Here is a 13,055-nt window from a genome sequence, read left to right on the forward strand (position 1 = left end):
GACTTATTTCAATTGATTTCCAGAAAAGAGAAGTTGTTCAGTCAACTTAGCTGATTAGTAAAAAGAAACTGACTTCCCGGAAATTCTGTATATAAATATTCTGAATAATAAACCTGTCCTCCCCATTCATGACTTACCTCTGAAAACCCTGACCTGCCTAGTTCCCAAGGCGCTAGGATTGGCCCAGCGTTCTCAGCCCGGGGCTCGGCCAGCAGTCATCCCCTTCCCCTGTACTGTTCCACATAGGGATAAGGTGCTCCTAGCAGATTTATTCCTTTCTCCTTTTAACCTCTTAGTTTATATACAAAGGCTTTGCTGATTACTTTGAACAATGGAATTGTTCCATTCTTTTTTTCTCCGTTTTTCCCATTCTTTTCTTTTTTCCATTCTTGTGTTATTTGTTTGAAGTCAGGAGTAAGCGGGAATTGTCAGCAGCCTGGGTATGAAACAAGAGAGGTTCAAAGAAGCATTCTACCCCTACCCACTACTTTCCTTCTCTGAAGCCAGAGCCCCCTTTTGATCCAAAGACCTGGTAGAGAAAGTGGAGAGACCACTGTGACATCAGAATCCCTGTGATCTCAGCAGAGTTGCTGGGTAAAAACTTCCATCAAGCTCCAAAGACAGGACAGTAGCACAACTAGAATAGTTGTATTGCGATGAACAAAAATCACTTGTAAGCCAGAGACCAGGGTCTCTACCCTAAATATCCTTGAAAATAGCCCAGCCACCTAATCGATCTTTATGGAGATCTGAGAAGTGTGGGTACTTGTGACTAGGATGAAGCACAGACCCCCTGCCTCATCTGAGTTTTCTTCTAGGAAATTGTCAGCTGCTTTATAGATAATATCATGGTTAAGAACACAAGCCCTGGACCTAGACTGCCTTGGTTTGACTCTCAGCTTCAGCACTTAAGAGCTGGGTGGGTGGTGGTCTTGGGCAGGTTACTTAACCTCTGTGTCTGTTTCTTCATCTGAAATATGGGACAATATGTTACAATACCACCACCCACCCACTTGTAAAACTTATTTATGAGGATATAAGGTGACAACAACACACGCAAAATATTTTAAGTAGTGCCTGGCACATAATGAGTGTTCAATAAAGTACAGCTGCTACAATTTTTATTATAAGGCTTTTTGAAAAAAAAAGTTCTAGAATAAAATGCAAAAAGTACTTGCAATGAAACAAGATGTGAAAAGTGCTTTTTATGATTTAACAAAGGATACAGCATTGTTAGTATACACTCAGCTTTTAGAAAACAATGAATAGAAAATATATACTAAAACGTGTCAATACTAATTGCCTCTGATTATTGGTAAGTTTCCTGTTTGTTTGTTTACTGTCTGTACTCTCTAAATTTCCTATAATGTGCACATATCATGTCTATAACAAGGACAAAGTTAAAATGCTACATTACTGCCCTCAGCTTCCTAAGGGCAGAGCAGGGCTAGGCTGTCCAGAGGCATAGGGATCCTCCCCTGCAGGGTTGGCAGGCATCTCAGGTGTTGTTTGCTGTCAAGTCTCATGCCATTTTCCAATGACAGCAACTCAGTTCCTTTTGGCAAGCTAAGACTTGATTAGAATTCTAAGGCTTCTTAAAAACCATGCTAAGTCCCTGCCTTCCAGGAAGGAGTTTCTGGAAAATTGTGCTTCACGTTTTGAGGGTAGGGAACCATTTGGTGATCCCATGAATGTCTCGGACCCGCTCCACACAAGAATGCAGCCCCTGACAGTTTCCCAGGCAATTTCAGGGGTCCCCTCCCTCCTCCCTCCCCAGGTAGAGAGAAGCCCATTCCAGAGCAGGGCCCAGGACCGCTCTTCCTCTCCAGCATGCCCTTCCCTAGCGTCCCGACTTGATACACTCCTGCTGTACGTGGTAGTTCCAATGTACAGTTCCCCCAGTCCAACCACGATGAGCTGCCGTGGGAAAAACATCGGCCTTGCGTCAGGAACCTGGATTTGAATCTAGCTTTGAGACACACTGCCACGGGACTCTGCACAAGCAATGAAGTTCCTCTGAGATTCAGCTTCGGCCAAAAAAAGGATAACATCAACCTCAGCAGGGAAGTGTGAGGATTAAACAAGATTAATAACGTAGATAGTCTTGATTTCATTCTGTTAACTCTGCCCACCCAGAGCTCATCACTTGTATCGTACTATTCGCCACGCATCGAACACCCCTGATGGGCCAGGCCTTGGCGGAGCACACAGGGGTGAGCAAGGCAGCCGGCTCTCACAGATCTAGGCATCTAGCGGGAGATGAGCAGGTCACAGTGACCTGGGATACCTGCTCTAACGGAGGAGCAGTGGGTGCTCTGGGACCACAGAGGAAGGAGCAGCAGCGGGTGTGGAAGAAGCTCTTCAAAACAACTGCCTGAAGGCCTCTCCTCAGACCTTCTGTTCATATTTTCAGGTTTCACAAGGCCCCCGACCCCGCCCCTAATGTAGCAGTGACCCCCGTGTCACCACCGACACTCACATCGGGTGCATCCTGCCATGCACCCAATGAAGACATTTAAAACATTTTAAAGAATATTTAGTTTTGACAAAACGCTCATAATACAAAAAAAAGAGCAAAACTATATAAATAGCAAAATCGGTATGTGTATAAACACGCACATATATATGCACATGCGCACATAGACAGTTAACGTGGTTATCACTTGGGTGAAGGAATACCTGATGGTTTTACCTTATATTTGTGCTTTCCCGCAAATTTCCACACTGAACATTCTTTTCCCAAAGATCATAAAAACAGTATTTTTAGATCGTGGTTTTCCAGACTGCACTTGCCTGGGAGAGCCCCTGGACACACCAAGGAACAAGGGGCGCGGGTGAGACCGCAGGCGCCCACACCTTCTTCTCCACGATGGGAAGAGCCGGAGGATCAGGGCCCGCTGGGTCTTCCCGGAGCAACTCGGCGCCCGCCCTCCCCCTCGGCCCATGCCTATTTTGCGTCTAACCAATCCCCGGGGCTCACAAGAGTTGCCATAGGGAGCTAGGTTCGCCGTCAACAGCTGGCACCGCCGCTGGCTACCGGCAACCACGGGGCGGTCGCAATGGGGTGGGCGTGTCTCGGGGTCCCCGCAGACGGCTTGCGGGGGCGAGAACCCTGGGCTGCCCGAAGCGCCGTGCCATCCGGGGGGTATCACGCCGGCCCCACGCCCCACTCGAGCGCTTCCCTGCAGGAAGCACGCCTCTCCCCACCCCCCGCGGCCGGCGCACCCCCAGCTCACCTGCGGGGACACGGTTGCGCGACGCCCGAACGCTGCGCCACCCCAGACGCTGGGCTCCCCGACGCTGCGCCCCGCCGCTCCTTAAAGGGCAGCGCGCCTCCGCCCGCCGGTTCCCATTGGCCGTGCTCTCGGGCCCGGCCGTCTCCCATTGGTCGCTGCCCTTGGAGGGCGGGGCTGGGCGGTGAGCGGCGCCCGCCCTGCCCGCGGCGCCTGGCTGGGCAAAGCTAAGGGAGAGGAATTCAAATGAGTTCTACTCCGCCTCTGACTCACTGCCCTATTCTTTCTCAAGGGGTTGTTTGCAGGAAATCCAGAGAGGTCTGTCTCCCCGGGGCACGGACCTCACTTGGGATTTCTTTTGATATGTATCTCTGTCCTCTGCATGATTCCTAAAAACCTGGAAGGCAGGCAGGTGTTTCTTCAGACCTCTCTGGTCTCCCCACCGGTCTCTACGCACAGCCCGTCAGGAATGAAAAAGGCTGGTGGTAGTTTGTCTCCTTTCTCCTCGTTAGGCCACTTAGATTCTGAATACGCGCTGCAAACACCCCGAATTAGGGTAAAAGCACAGGACTCTTCAAGTTGACCCCATTCTCCAGGGGAACAAACCCAGTGTCACTCCCAGTCTGCAGACACAGAATGGGGTTTTGATTCACATTTGATTAAATTTTCAAAGAACTGGAACTGCATTTTCTGGTCTTCCGAGGAGTTCACTTCGGACTCTATATTTACACAGAAGCCTTAGTGGGGCAAAGTGACTGGAAGAAACGGCAAACTTAGTCTTAAGAAAGTTACTGATTTGAAATGTCTAACAATGCAACAACGTATAGCAATTCGAGGCCCCGAAACACCGTAGCTTGTTTTTGCATAAAATTACATTTAAAAATTATTTGCTATTTTTTCATGTAAATCCCTTGATTTTTTATTTTCTCCTCGAAAATATTTTCATGGTGAAATCAATGAGTTTCCAAATAAAGAACAAAAACAAATTTTAGAAAAATATACTGGGGGGAATTCCCTGGCAGTCCAGTGGTTAGGACTCTGCACTTTCACTGCTGAGGGCCACATTCGATCCCTGGTGATCCCTGGTTGGGGAACTAAGATCCCACAAGCCTTGTGGCGTGGCCAAAAAAAAAAGAAAAGAAAGAAAAGAAGAGAAAGAAAAATGTACTGGGCAGGATTTTTTTTTTCTTTCTAATTTCCCAACTATGAGAAACACAAAGGCGCAAAGGAAACAGCAGCTTAAGAACAGCGAGCGCTCTTGTCTGCTGGGGAGAGCCCTGTTTATCAGTGTGTCAGCAGGGAAATACTGCAGTGAGGTCCAATATCGGTGTGCATTTGCAGCCGTGATAATTTGGCATTATAGTCATTATAAGAAATCGGAAGAAGAGGAGAGAAAAGATATACTGTGCTCCATTTTATCCTCTAAGTCTAGAAGGTTCTTTTAAGAACTCTTTTCAAAACATGTTCTTCTCTTGAGTTACCATCCTCCGACTGGATGCCAGAGCCATTGATGGCCTGTCTCAAGGAGCAAAAAGAAAGAGACAATGGAAACACTGGTGTCCTCTATTCAGCGATAATAACATACTAGGTATAGTGAAAACTCAGCTTTGTGGAACCCTTAGGGAGTCAGTCAAGTTGGACAATCAAGTTCTTTTTTTTTTGTTTACTATGTAATTAAATATTGATTATAAACCAGTATGCATACATACATAAGTAAAATTTTAAAAATAAAGGGCACATGTATGAACATACCGCCAGTTTAAGAAACAGAACATTCCCTTTACCTTTGTGACTCTCCTCTTTCCAATCCATCCTATCTGCCTTATTCATTCATTCAAATAGTTACTGAGTGCCACCATGAGCCAGGCACCATTCTAGGTTTCTGAGAATCATCAGTCAGCAAAACAAACAAGGATCCCTATCCCTGTGTCACATCCTGGTAGGGGATGACAGATAATAAACACATATAATAAGCAAATTATATAGTCTATTAAAAGATGTTAGGTGATAGGTGTTATTTTTAAAAAGAGCAGAGCAAAGGGATGGAGGATCTTTTGTATGTGGAGTGAGGAGATGACTTGCAACTGTAAATACGGTGATCAGGGTATGCCTCTTGGGAAGATGACATTTGAGTAAAAACTGAAGGAGTTGAGGGAGCGGACCTGGAAGATCCCTGGGGAAGTGTTTCCCTTGCAAAAGCAGCGTCCAGTACAAAGTCCCTAAGGAATGAGCTTCCTGGCAGATGTGAGGAACAGCGAGGGGCCGGTGTGGCCAGAGCAGAGGAGCAAGAGAGGAGGTGAGAGCGAAAGAGACGGAGACCAGATCATATGAGACCTTGCACAAAGGCATCTGGCTTCAAGCGGGAGTGAAACAGAACCACTGAATGGTTTTGAGTGAGGACTGACATGGTCTGACTTACTTTTTTAAAGGATCACTCCTGTTGCTATGACTACAAAGAACACGGTTGGAAGCAAGATTCTTACTGTAATAATAATCCAGGGGAGAACTTATGGGGGTCTCCAACTCAGGTCGTAGCAGCAGAGGTAGTGAGAAGTCGTTCAGATTCTGGATGTATTTTGAAGGTAGAGTCAACAGGAGTCCCTGAGAGATTCTACGTGCAATGTGAGAAAGAGAGGCGTCAGGATAACTCCAAGATGCTTGCCCTGAGTAACCGGAAGGACCATAGGTGGAGTAGGCTTGGTGGGGTGGCAAAGATCAGAAGTGGAGTTTTGGACATGCTGCGTTTGAGATATCAGACATCCAAGTGGAGACGCCGAATAGGCAGGTAGATATTCAAGTCTCGACTGGGCTGGGTATATAAATCTGGGACTCATGGTCATAGAGATGGTGTTTAGAACCTGGAGACAGGATGGCCCTAGAAAAGAAATGTGTATAGAGGAGAAAAGGAGAGAGAACTGAGGAGTGAGCCATGGGAAATCCCAACGCCAAATGTTTGGGGAGAAGAGGAAGAAGGAGCAAAGGAGGCAGAGAAGTGATCACTCAAGTAAGAGAAAAACCAAGAGAATGCGGTGTTGAGAAAGCTTAAGGAGTGAGAAAGTGTGTTAGGCTAGATGAGGACTGAGAATTAACAACGGGATTTAGGTCATTGTCAAGATCACTGATGACCTAAAGGGACGTTGTGATGCAGTCATCGTGGGAGGGGGGCAAGCCTGATTAGAGTGGGTTTAGGAGCAAACATGAGGGGCAACATAGAATAGTTAGAATCGTTTTTTGGCCTCTGCATTTGTTTATCCCTCCACCTACACCACACTGTCTTCTTTTTGGGGGTGTGGGGGTGTGTTGTGTCTTTGTTTCTGCCACACGGGCTTTCTCTAGTTGTGGCGAGTGGGTGCTACTCTTCGTTGCGGTGCACGGACTTCTCATTGCGGTGGCTTCTCTTGTTGCGGAGCATAGGCTCTAGGTGAGCGGGCTTCAGTAGTTGTGGTGCACGTGGGATCTTCCCAGACCAGGGACTGAACCTGGTGTCCCCCTGAATTGGCAGGCGGATTCCTTTTTTTTTTTTAACACCTTTATTGGAGTATAATTGCTTTACAATGCTGTGTTAGTTTCTGCTGTATAACAAAGTGAATCAGCTATACATATACATATATCCTCATATCCCCTCCCTCTTGCGTCTCCCTCCCACCCTCCCTATCTCACTCCTCTAGGTGGTCACAAAGCACTGAGCTGATCTCCCTGTGCTATGCTGCTGCTTCCCACTAGCTATCTATTTTACGTTTGGTAGTGTGTATATGTCCATGCCTCTCTCTCACTTCGTCTCAGCTTACTCTTCCCCTCCCCGTGTCCTCATGTCCATTCTCTACGTCTGCATCTTTATTCCTGTCCTGCCCCTAGGTTCTTCAGAACCCTTTTTTTTTTTTTTTTTAGATTCCATATATATGTGTTCACATATGGTATTTGTTTTTCTCTTTCTGACTTACTTCACTCTGTATGACAGACTCTAGGTCCATCCACCTCACTACAAATAACTCAATTTCGTTTCCTTTTATGGCTGAGTAATGTTCCATTGTACATATGTGCCACATCTTCTTTATCCATTCATCTGTCGATGGACACTTAGGTTGCTTCCATGTCCTGGCTATTGTAAATAGAGCTGCAATGAACATTGTGGTACATGACTCTTTTTGAATTATGGTTTTCTCAGGGTAGATGCCCAGTAGTGGGATTGCTGGGTCGTATGGTAGTTCTATTTTTAGTTTTTTTGAGGAACCTCCATACTGTTCTCCATAGTGGCTGTTATCAATTTACATTCCCATCAACAGTGCAAGAGGGTTCCCTTTTCTCCACACCCTCTCCAGCATTTATTCTTTGTAGATTTTTTGATGATGGCCATTCTGACCAGTGTGAGGTGGTACCTCATTGTAGTTTTGATTTGCATTTCACTAATGATTAATGATGTTGAGCATCCTTTCATGTGTTTGTTGGCAATCTGTATGTCTTCTTTGGAGAAATGTCTATTTAGGTCTTCTGCCCATTTTTGGATTGGGTTGTTTGTTTTTTTGATATTGAGCTTCATGAGCTGCTTGTAAATTTTGGCGATTAATCCTTTGTCAGTTGCTTCATTTGCAAATATTTTCTCCCATTCTGAGGGTTGTTTATGGTTTCCTTTGCTGTGCAAAAGCTTTTGAGTTTCATTAGGTCCCCTTTGTTTATTTTTGGTTTTATTTCCATTTCTCTAGGAGGGGGGTCAGAAAGGATCTTGCTGTGATTTTGTCATAGGGTGTTCTGGTAGGCGGATTCTTAACCACTGCACCACCAGGGAAGCCCCCATCACACTGTCTTAATCATTAAAGCCTCTCACTTTTGTTCTTCAGAAAGGATTGTCTTTGGCACTTTGCTCTTCTATAGAAATTTTAACATCCATGAGTCAGGTTCCATAGAAGAAAGTTCTGGAATTTTTCTCGGCATTGCACTGAAACTCTAGCACAGAAAACAACTTGGCAAAGCATGCTCCCATTTTTGTATTCTGGAATTAATCACGTAGAATGCAAAAAATTACGAAGGAGAGGTCACCGAGCAGCCAGTGACATTTGAGTTGACTTTTTTCTTGCTGTCTCCCTCACTTCCAATCCCTGGGGTAAAAGCCCACTTTCGAAACACAAGGAAACTTGGCCGCTTATCCCATGGCTTCTCCACCCTGCAGCCAGAGTTAGTGTCCTGTCATCCAAAGGGCATCCTGCACCCCTGCTGCCTGCATGTTTCAGGGACCTCCCAGCTCTCTTATGATAAACCCCAAACTCTTTGTGTCATACAGGTGGCTCTAATGCTCGTCAGGCCCTCGGTAAAGCTCACCTATGAGATTTTCCCGGGAAGAACCCCTTCAGGGCTCTGATATGGTGCCACACTGCCATCTCGCCGCACTGGCTCCCCTCACCCACAAGCACGGGAGAAGAGCAGGCGAAGGACTAGCAGCAGAGGGAGGCGGCCCCGACGCAAACGGGGCTCCTGGAGGCTCGCGTCTCCCTGGAGCCTCCCGGCCACCTTTTGAAGGTGAAGCTGCAGTGAGTTTTGGAGGGAGTGTTTTCCAAGCCTGCGGACGTGTGGCTGTCCACTGAAACGGGACTGCGCTGAGCGATGGCTGTGACCGGCTGGACCCCTGCGCCAGGTCCTCTCGGCCGGGCTGCCCTGCATCCGGAGCAGCGCAGGTTTCCTGTTCAGCTCTCACTGGCCGCTGTTTCCTTCCAGCACCTGGTCGATCTTCTGCACCTTCTCACTGGGCTCCGTGACGCTCATGATCTTCAAGTGTAGTGAGCGCGGCCTGGTCTCCCCACGTGTTTCCTTTTTCCCTGCCCCTGTTCTCGCTCCACGAGGTGTGAGTGCCTACCATCGGCCTCTGCTTCAGGTTCCTTCTGACAAACCTGAAACACGGCTGTTTCAGGATGAACTTGAACTTGAAGCTGGTGACGAAGCCCCCTGCTGGTCCTTCGGAGGAAAGGCTGGGCTGGCTTATCCTTCGGAGGTTGCCCAGTGGATGGAGTTTCCTTTGGACACAGCCTGGGGCAAATTGGTTCTTTCTGTGGCTCTGCCACTACTTCCGATGTGTGGGTGGAAGAAGTGGCCAAAGGGACGCACTTGGGAGTCTGTGCTGGGCTGGGGACACATCCCAGCTTCCCTCTGTGGGGCACAGCCCTGAGGCCTCGGTGAGCTGCACTGCTTGGATCCCCATGCAGGCGTGGCTTTGTCAGGGAGACTGGGGTGTGGAGGGGTGCAGAGGCCGTGGAGCCCTTGACCTTGGCACAGTTAGGCCACCACTAAACCGTGAGCTTGAGAGGACAAGCTTGAGGGCCAGTGCCAGAATTCAGAGGATGGCAAAGGGCAAGTACAGAAAGCCCTTGGGATTTTGCTGAGATGCTGTATAGGCAAATGAGCCAATCATGGAAAAGATCCGGACTTTAACGACAGATAGTAACTATTGAATAACAACTTTCAGGAGGATGCTTTGTTACCTGCAGACTGAAAAGGTCATTGATTTTGCAGCTCATCACTAAAGTTCTTCTAGTCACTGATTTAAAAATAACAGATTATTGTTTGTATAACAATTGTTATGTATGATATAGTAACCATCACACTGTGATGGTTAATTTTATATGTCAACTTGACTGGCCCGATTAAACATTATTTCATTATTCCTTTGTGTGTCTCTGGGGGTGTTTCTGGATGCGATTAGCAGTTGAATCAGTGGACTCAGTAAAGTAGATCCCCCTCCCCAATGCAGGTGGGCATCATCCTATCCACTGAGGGCCTGAATAGAACAAAAGTCAGAGGAAGGAGGAATTTCCCCCCTTGCTTCTTGCTTCCCTGATTGAGCTGGGACATCCCATCTCACCTTCTCCTGCCCTTGGACTGGGATTCACACCATCAGCTCCCCTGATTGTCAGGCCATTGGGTTTAAACTGGAACGACATCACCAGCTTTCCTGGGTTCCCAGCTGGCAGACAGCAGATTGTGGCACATCTCAGGCTCCATAATTCACGTCTGTTATCTCCTACTGGTTCTGCTTCTCTGGAGAACTCTAATACACACACACAGAGCAAAGATTAGGATGCCACAGAGGGAAAGAAGAATCTGGTGCTCAATTCTCTTATATTCTTCTATTGACAAACTTTCTTGTTGCTAACTTTCTTTCATCAAAACATTGTGGCTAATGACATAACTTATCACCAAGTCTCTTAAATCATTCTTACATCATGGCAAGCATATAAATCTAACCACAGTCCAATTCTAGAATGAATATAAAAATAATGTTTTATATTCAAAGATCAAGTTGAGGTTCTACACGGTAAAATAATGGTAACAGCTACTATTAAAAAGTAAACTGATTAGAATAGGATACCAAATATGAGTTAAAGTGATAACTTGAAGACTATGCTTGGGAAATATGGGGAAAAAATGTTACATGGAAAGAAAATGAGAACACAAAATTTAATCTATATTATTTAACAATGTAAGTGCACATTTAAATGTGAAACAAATTATAAAGAAACACTGAAAGGAAATGTGTTTTGAAGTAATTGGGTCATGGGACAATTATTTTTCTTTTTACTTTTTTGTTGCAATGTTTGTGTGATACAAATGGGAGAGAAATCACCTTTGAAATGTAGTCATTCATTTTAGAAATTTTTTGTGGAAATTATATTGATTAGTCTTAAAATAGAACAGAAGCACTAAAATCATAGAGGCTCAATTTTTTTTTTTTTTGGTACGCGGCCCTCTCACTGTCGTGGTCTCTCCCGTTGTGGAGCACAGGCTCCGGACGCACAGGCTCAGCGGCCATGGCTCACGGGCCCAGCCGCTCCGCGGCATATGGGATCTTTCTGGACCGGGGCACGAACCCGCGTCCCCTGCATCGACAGGCGGACGCTCAACCACTGCGCCACCAGGGAAGCCCGAGGCTTAATTTTTATTAACCTAATTCCTAATTCAGATTGTCACTAGATTAATCAATTCCATTTACTAAGCAGTTTGTATGTGCCAGGCACTGTACTAAGCATTTTGAGTAGATTATTTCTTCTAATCCTCACAACAGGTACTATTTTTATCACTTCATAGACAGGGTTAATTAGTTTGCTTTAGGGTCATGTGACTAGTTAGTGATGAACTTAAAACCTCGACCTTAGCTGGTCTTGCTCCAGAGCCATGGGTGTAGTGGCTGCGAATTTTCATAGAGCAAATATAAGCAGAGAAGATGCTCAGGCTGCAAGTCTGAAACCTTAGGGGTACAAAAACGTAGACATATTTTTTTCCCATTACTCTAGCATTTCAATCAGACACGTGTTTCTATTTGTCTTACAGCTTAAAAGCTAGATCTGAGAAGACTTTATTTTTATTTTATTATTTTTTTAGATTTTAAAATACTTATCAGATTACTTTTAAAACATAAGATTCACAAATAGTTCATTCTTTTAAAATTATAGTTACCTTCCACTTTGATTGAATAATTTCTCATCTTTTTATCCAAAAATTTCTACTGAGCTTTAAAACCTTATGTTTGGTGGCATTACTTAAAATGTGATTTACGTTCATTATTTATCTTTGAAATGATACTTTATCATTTCTTAAATCAGCATGGGTTCATTGAATGTTTGAGAGGCACTCTGTAGGACTAAGTCATTAGCCTACAATTTTACAGTAGATGAAGTACTATGTTTTCATTACTTTGAAAATAAATAATGACTTTGCAGTTGACTCTTACATTTAACATTTTAATCTCAGCTTTGCCACCATTAAGTATAACTGTTTGCACTGACCACATAAGAAGCCAAAGAATTACTGGGTCCAAGGTTAATCTAATTCAATTTAAATCTAACAAAGATAACCATAATTAGCAATTTACCACAACAAAAGCCAGAGTTATTACTTTCAAAACTGTATCGATTTGGGAGTAATTAGCCTTAAAAGTTAAAACATTATTCTGGGGGTGCTGAAGCTCTTTCAAGAGTTTAATAGTTTCAAGGGTTGAGTGATTTATGAAGTCTAAGTTATTACCTAACACAGGTAACACTGTGGTTGGACCTACTGTCTGAAGCTTTATAAATAGACCTTTTTTTCACTTGATCTGCCTTAGGATCTAGGGTCACAGCCTTTATCAGTGGTAGTATAAAGGCTAGTCCCCACCAAAAATTTTAAGTATTTTTAAAAATAAATTTATTTTATTTATTTTTATTTTTTGGCTGTGTTGGGTCTTCGTTGCTGCACGTGGGCTTTCTCTAATTGCAATGAGTGGGGACTACTCTTTGTTGCGGTGCGCGGGCTTCTCATTGCGGTAGCTTCTCTTGTTGCAGACTACGGGCCCTAGCCATGCAAGCTTCAGTAATTGCAGCATGCGGGCTCAGTAGTTGTGGCTCGCGGGCTCTAGAGTGCAGGCTCAGTAGTTGTGGCACACGGGCTTAGTTGCTCCATGGCACGTGGGATATTCCCAGACCAGGGCTCGAACCCATGTCCCCTGCATTGGCAGGCAGATTCTTAACCACTGTGCCACAAAGGAAGCCCCAAAATTTTAAGTATTTATTAAAAAATCACAAGACACGAGTTTCTTGCCTTCCAATGCCCAAAATGCCATCTTGTTTCTAATGAATAAGGTGACAGACATGATAGAAACAGGGCAGAGATGAATCAGGACAGTCAGTGACATTTCAAGAACAGAGGAATTCTGTTGGGCAACGAGGTCGGGCTGCCCAAAACTGTTTGTGATCTGAGACTAGTTTAGAACTGCATGTTTGCAACTCATCATGACGATTTCTCACTATTCATTTTATGAAACAAAAGCCTGTTGTTACACTCAAACTCGTAAATTCATTCTTT

Source organism: Grampus griseus (genome assembly GCF_964374135.1).
Source record: "Grampus griseus genome assembly, chromosome: 2".
Taxonomy (NCBI): Eukaryota; Metazoa; Chordata; class Mammalia; order Artiodactyla; family Delphinidae; genus Grampus; species Grampus griseus.